We start from the raw sequence: 7,712 nt of genomic DNA, 5'->3' as shown, positions 1-7,712 counted from the left end.
GAGAGAGATGCGAATCTACTGCTTTAGGGCCACAATCTTGGCCTAAAGTAATTCAGTAGATATATGCAGTTTCAACCGTCGATCCACTGGGAGCAAAATTGTCCAACTTTTTCTGTGTAACCTGAAACAGAAAATAAACAGTGTCAGTGCGTTCAGGGAATTGAAATGGGCAAACTGTCCGAAGGAAGTTCGCCTGGAATCGTCGCCACATGCCGCCACCAGAATCCCATGCGCCGCACACGAAGGGGTGCCTCAGCCTGCTAGTTTCAGATATGGGATCGGTTTTGTCGAAAAGTCACTGGTTTGGCCGGAAAATGGGATTGCACGTTCGGCTTCCTATGAAACTCGCGCACTCCATTGCCAATTTTGGTGATTTTCTGGCCGGAGAAGGTTACTCCGGCTCTGATACCAGATGTAGGGATGATTTCCAACAACTCCAAGTTCAAAACCGACCTCAGTTTACCAATTTCATCGACACCACCAAGGTTGAGACAACTCCAAAACCACCACCAAAATCGCCCCATTTTCGGTTGCTATAGGTTGGGAAGATGAAGTCCAATGATATGCCCACTAAGGATTAACCACAAAGGTCACAGTGAAGTGATGAGAGAAAAAAAGAAGAAAGTCTCACAAAGAGAGAAATTGGGCACACCCTTATGGAGGCCGAGAGAGAGACGGGAATATAAGCAAAGTAAATGTCCAAAATAGGTTAGTTAGGTTAGGGTTAAGTTGTGGACCAAACAAGGCTCGACTCGATATTAATGGGCTTCAAATTAATAATATAGCCTTCCAAAGAAATGGGATGAACCGTGAGCAACACTATTTACAATAGGTTGCTTCAAACGGTCCATACGAATGTGGATTGTGTTGTCTCGATAATTGTATCGATGTACTAGTCAATCATATGGCCAAGGCCGATTGATAATAAAACCGAGGTTACATCATAGCCAGTACATATGCCATTCTCTCTTGTCGAATTCCTTCATTTGGCAGGTGGCTTGAGGTCTCAATCTCTCTAACTCCATATAATGTACCCATTTTCCTTGCATCTCTCCTATGTTCCTCCTCTACACGAGTAAAGATTGTATCTGTCATCTGTATGTAAATATTTAGGTTGTGTTTGATTTTGAAAAAATCAAGAAATTGAGCCAATGGTCAAGATATTTAATCCCCAAAGATGCATGCTGATGTTTTAGTATTGTGTCTTCATGTAAAAGTGCGTGCATGTTTCTTTGGAGCGTATGCATTACATGGGCCAATATTAAACATGTTAGACTTCAACCCATTTTAGATTCTTGTCATCTTTCCTTTATGTTGGAATTAGCGTGGCCAATTATAAATCTTAAATCTTATGAAAGTTGAGATTTTATTGACATGACATACTCTTGGAAATTTAAATGGAAAACCCCATGGTATAATCTAATTGCCTGATAAAGACAATGTTGTCGATAGTCATGTGTAAAATCCTACATTGCATATGCAAACATTTACGCAGTATTGAACTATGCACATCACCTTCATGCACATTTCCCCCTCAAAATCTTATCAACGCATCTATTCTCAGATGAACCAGTTGGAACTCACATTATTTTCTTCGACAATAACGATGTAAAATCATACAATGCCTGCCAATTGATTGTCAAACCAAGGAGTTATTCCTTCCTTTCCGTTGCTTCTACACCCACAAGGATGTAAGAACTATTGACTCTTTCAAAGTAGTAATCTTCGTTTTTGTCCTAAATGGTCAAATTCTTTCGTGTCATTAAAAAGAATGAATCATAGTTATACTAATCAGGAAAGTCTTTGAGTAAATTAGCAAAAGATACAAGTTAATGAAGACTTATTGAAGACACTGACATAGCAAGTGTTTGTTGGGAGTATGTTAAGCACAACATGATTGAAAATTTGGTGATGGGTGTCACTTCAAGGGGTGGCTTTGTTAGGTAATTACTTGTTAAAGTTTATGAACATTGCCACCATCAAAATTAGAAAAAATACCTTATAAATTTCTGGCACAAAAGGTTCAAGAGTGTAGATATAACAACGAACGTTTCCAAAGAGGCACTGGGATTCTACAATTTTTATGTCATCACTGAAGGGAAAATATCACCTGTTAGATCTGCCTCCATTACAGCCCTGAATCAACCTCCTCGCCTCATGCAGAATCAAACTAACCCTTCTTCTGCTCCAACTAAAGCACGTTTCTCCCGAGGCACAGAACAAGAGATATTTTGTAATTCTACTTTTGTCCATTTCTATACCACTTTGATATTACTAAGGAGAACTAAATTTCCCATTCTCAACAGGTAATTTTGTCGATAGGCCTGCATTTGTGTATAGACCCTCAAGTGATAACACATATTCAATAAAGTAAGCCACTGATACATTTACACAATCACACAGATTCAATATGCATCATGTACTTCCTACATGGTTAAGCTGTTGCTTTATGCCCAAACCATTTGAATTGTTATTTTTGGTTGTTTGTATACCCCTTACAAAACAAAGAAAAAATAAATAAACAATCTATTTTTAAGTTGATATAATGTAAAGCCATGAAATGTACAATGATGGAACTGATAAACATTATTACTTATGCAAGTCACCATTTACTAGAGGCAAAACTCTAAACAAGTTATATGGAGAATGCACGATCCCAAATTCTAACATATCATTTGTGAGCTCAGGTAGGCCAAGCACTAATCATATATTCCCATCATTTTACAACCACGATATAAACTATGGCTCCCGTTTGTCAAGCATCTACGAAAAAGATTAATTAAGTTTTGGATCTCTATTCTCTGAAGCCAGGTCATCTAATGCAAATAGTTTTAGAATCTTCTCAGCTAGCCCACGGGATAGTGGAACTTTTTCATCGTCAGGATTCCTAAATCTGGTAAGCTAATGAAGACCACCAACAAGAAATTGTTAAAATGAACATAATATAAATAGTGGAACTTTTTCATCGTCAGGATTCCTAAATCTGGTAAGCTAATGAAGACCACCAACAAGAAATTGTTAAAATGAACATAATATAAAAACATAAAAATCATTATATCACTAGCATTTGTGGATCATTAGCTTGCTTCATTCACTACATAGTTAATCTTAGGGCCTTGAAGTCCAAATACAATGCATATGGTGTTAATAATTATGTGTTGACAAGTGCATCACTCATTTCTTGCTACTTCTACATGTTATATTAAATTACAAGCTATTTCCTCTTATCTAAGCTTTCCTAGGAATTCAATGGTTTTGAAAAGTTGCATTGCTTGAAAACATGATTACTACAGTCTACATATAGCTATGAAGCAAGAAAACTCTTACTAAGGCAATGTGTCATGTCCAACACGAGTTGAGTCATGTCAAACATCGATTCTACCAGACACTCGTGGACATGTATTCGACAAAACATTTGTCATATCTTAATTTTATACTTTTTATATTTTCAATGTATGAGAGATACTTTAAGGACACTCTTTGGAAAAGTGTCTTACATGCCACCTACCCTGTCCTACATTAAAGAAAGTATAAAATTTATATTATAATATATAAACACAAAATTTTAAAAAATATATATCAACATGTCTGTGTCCGTATCTGTAACGTCCCGAATTCTCGGAAACCGAAGCGTTAAAATAATATTCGTTTCTTTTTTTGGCTCAACCCCTTTGACGCTAGCCAAAGTATTTTATAAATCCAATTTTTTTTTAAATATATAAAAATATAATGGAAGGTAGTTATCAATATAACTTAGGCAAATGTAGCAAAATTTGATTTTGTAAAAGATTTGAAGACAAATCGACAGTTACAGATTTAATGACAGCGGAAGAAAAATATCTTTGGCCTAGCAAATGTCTATTAAAATTCATGAAATTTTTACAGGGACTAATTCATTCATATATGTACCACATATAAAAATTTGGGGTCTCGACGGAAACGTTTGAAGCAAGAAAATGTTGTTCTAAAATGCTGGACAGAAAACTCGGATTTGTAACGACGCAGTTTACTAAAATGAGCATAACTTTTTCTCTATATAATATTTTAAGGAAATTACAAAGGCTACGATTAGAAGATTCATGGATCTTTCAAACTCATCTAATTTCACTTTAAAACATGCACTGTAGCCCAAGTTATGCTATTTTCAAATAGATGGACAGAAACTGAAATTTCCACCCAGCATAAAATAAAACTTCATACAAATCAATCCAACACTTTTAAATTCTTGTTAACATGCACTGTCTAAACATGGAACAAAATAAACATTAAAAGCATTTCTAAAAGTTCATCTAAGATCCATAAAATATTTACAAAATGGAAATCTTTACTATGAAGTGAAAGCATTTCAGATCGCCGAACACTTGCCACCACGCCAACCACTACCATGCCTCGATCTTAACTTATAAAATTTTTAGAAGGGGTGAGTACTATAAATAATACTCAATAGGAAACACTAAAGTAAACGGTAAAAATATATATTTTCAGAAATGCAAACTTTGGTCAATTGTGTCACCGTCAATTTCAAGCAAATTGGTGATCAGTCAGTCCGCTTACTCTTAGGTTTTGATAACCCCATTTCATTTGTCATAATCATCTCTTGTTTAAACCACCAAACGGTGATTCCATCATGGCAACACAATAATACATTTAATGCAAACGAAAATATATAAATCTTACATCACTTACATAAGTGCCGAAACACCCCTACCTTAATATTTGGAATTTGAATTATCCTTTCGCGTTCAATAAAAAGTAAAAATGCAGCGTACTTCCTTCCCTTTTCTTCAAATAAAATTTTCAGATATAAGATGTTTTATGTCTAGGGAAGAAGGGAAAAATAATTTTATGCGGTTAAAGGAGGTGAAATTTGGCTTTCACAATACAATATGGTTTGTAAAACTAAAAAGGGACAGGTTTCTGTATTTTTCTCATGGTGTGGCCATGTAGAAATTTAAAATGGGAGTTACAAATTTTCAATTGTAATGGTGGTGGGAGTTGTATTTAAAATTGGAGGTTACACTTGAGGAAATGGGGGTGGTTGAAATTTTAAAATGTTAACTTCCAAATGGATATGGATAGGGACGTGTAGGTTATCATCCTACTAACCAAATGGTAGTTTATAAACAAAATGGCAGTTTTCTTCTTATTTATTTATTTGTATTTTTTTTTTTTATTAATGAAAAATGGGGTTTAAATATTAAGGTAAGTTGGGATGGTTAATGTACTATACAATAGGTTTTCTAATCTAACTTTTAAAGATTTAATAGATATACAATAAAATGTGTGTCGTCAAAACAAAGTAACAAATAAAATTTGTCATCTAAAGAAATTTTAACACATTGTAAAATTTAAGAAAATCAAGTACGCGGAATTTTACTTTCGTGACTAAAATTTAACTTGGACTATTAGGAAGTGTCGTAGCGACATAATAATATAACCCAAATTATATTTGAGTCCTATAAGAAAATTTTATTTGAAACGAAACAAAACATTTTTTTTTCCGGTCGCTACAGTATCCTACCTTTTCAAAATCATAGGTTAGTTTCGTGTTTGAGCTCGTGCTTCTTAGACATACTACATTCTTGTAAGAGTACTTCCTCAATATTTATCACTCACCGAATGTAGAGAATTCAAGTTAAAGTGTGTTTGCAAATTTGTAGGATAAAGTAGAAGCAGAAATCAGAAAGCTTAAGCAGGAACTCAAACAGAATATGGACATGTACAATTCAGCCTACGAGGAAGCACTCACAGCTAAACAGAAAGCAATGTTTTGAAGCTCTTAAGATTTGACTTCTAAGAAAACGTTATCTATTATTGGACTAATGAAATACTAAATAAGATCATATCAAAATTCATCAAATGTATTGGTCATCCAAGAATTTAGAAACTCTTTGTTAGGCGATGGAACTTCACCATTGGAAAGTAGAAGAGCAATGGAGACTAGATAAGGTGCGACTAGTGGAGGAAGAAGCATTAGCAATTGCGGAGAAAGAAAAAGCAAAATGCATGGAAGCTATTGATAAAGCTGAAGTAGCTCCGAGGATGGCTGAACTTGAAGCACGAAAAAGAATCAATGCTGAAACGAAAGCATTCAAAGAAGTAGACGAGAAGAAGAAAGTGCTGGATAAGCTAGCACAAACTGGTGTTAAATATCATAAATACGCAGTAAGGGAGATTGGGAGATTGAAGCAGTAACGGAGTACTTTCCAAAATCTCGTAAAATTGGGTAAGGTGGGTATGGGCTAGTCTACAACTGTTACCTAGATCATACACAAGTTGCAGTTGAGGTTCTATGTCCTAATTCAACTCAAAGGAAGATCACAATTTCAGCAAGAGGTGCGAAACCCAAAAATATTCAATTTATCTGGGAAATTTGAATCCCAATTGAGCAGTATGACATTGGCAAATTAGACAAAAGGGTAACAGGTGACAAATTAGGTTTACAACTACGTAATATATCTTATAGAATTCCATTTCTTTTTCTATACACAGAAATTAAGTTAAAACTAACAGAAGTGGATGACCATATTTTTTATGTAACTAAAGTAGACAAATTTCAAGTGAATTTGAGAAATTAGTCTTTCGCACTAAAAATAGTTTCAACAGCAAAAATGAATTGCGCATTATAATGCAAAAATATTACTTATAACTCCCTTCCATAGTTTTGGGAACTTCAATGCATATTGAAGTTCTGAGTTGCAGTCGACATCTTAACACGATTTTCCTCCTCGAAGCATGCCTCGAGTATGGTTGCCTAGTCTATGAATACATGGCCAATGGGAGCTTAGATGATCGTCTCTTCCAGCAAGGAAACACTCCAGAGCTATCTTGGCAACTCAAGTTTCGAATAGCCGCAGAAATCAGCACAAGACTCCTTTCCTCCAAATAATGGTGCACCGAGACCTTAAACTGAGCAACAATTTTCTTGATGGTAACTTTGTAAGCAAGATCAGTGATGTTGGCTTAGTTAGGCTTGTCCATCCCTCAGTTGCTAACTTTGTTACGCAATATATCTGACATCAATGGCTAGAATTTTCTGTCACATAGATCCTAAATATCAGAAAGTTGGCAAGCTGGGTATAAAGTCTGATGTTTATTCACGTAAGGTTATGCTTCTTCAAATAATAATAACCAAGTCTCCAATGGGCTTGACTCATCATGTTGAGAGGGCCACTAAGAGGGTGACTTCCATTGAAATGCTCGGCCCAGAAGTTCCCGGCTGGCTAGTAGAAAAGGCCTTGAAATTTGCCTGCCAGTACTTAGCTGCACATAAATAAGGTGAAAATATATACCAACGCAGAGCCAATCCTAAGGAGAGGTGGATGAGGCTTACGCCTCAGGGCCAAAGCTGAAGGGCCTCGTTTCCATGGCCAATTTTTTTTTTCTTTTTTCCAATTAAATGAAGAAAGTAAATTATGAAAGAAGAAATCATTTTCCTCTCCAACTCGCCTCTCGCTTCTATGCTCCAATTGGATGGACGACGAGTCAAGGGTTCGCCGAAATGTTCAGAGCCGCCGGGCGTTGCATTAGCAAGGGCAAAATAGCCAAAGACGGAAAGAACCACACAACCAGTACCAGAGGAAGAAGAAGATAGAAATTAAATGCCTTTTTGTTTGGTTTGAATTGATAGTTAATATGGGCTTTTTTTTAGTTTAAAAAGTTAGGCCCGAGTAGAAATCATTTCCTCTCATATATAGATTTTTTTTTTTTTT

The 7,712-nt window shown here is 35.6% G+C and overlaps 1 pseudogene; it reads left to right on the top strand.

The window, feature by feature from the left end:
- The first annotated feature begins 209 nt into the window (after positions 1–209).
- Positions 210–7,598, top strand: LOC111400006 (annotated as a pseudogene).
- The last annotated feature ends 114 nt before the right edge of the window (positions 7,599–7,712 follow it).

Source organism: Olea europaea, chromosome 9, assembly GCF_002742605.1.
Source record: "Olea europaea var. sylvestris chromosome 9, O_europaea_v1, whole genome shotgun sequence".
Lineage (NCBI taxonomy): Eukaryota > Viridiplantae > Streptophyta > Magnoliopsida > Lamiales > Oleaceae > Olea > Olea europaea.
Note: the sequence above shows the minus strand (reverse complement) of the source record. Positions and strands in the feature narration are given on the sequence as shown.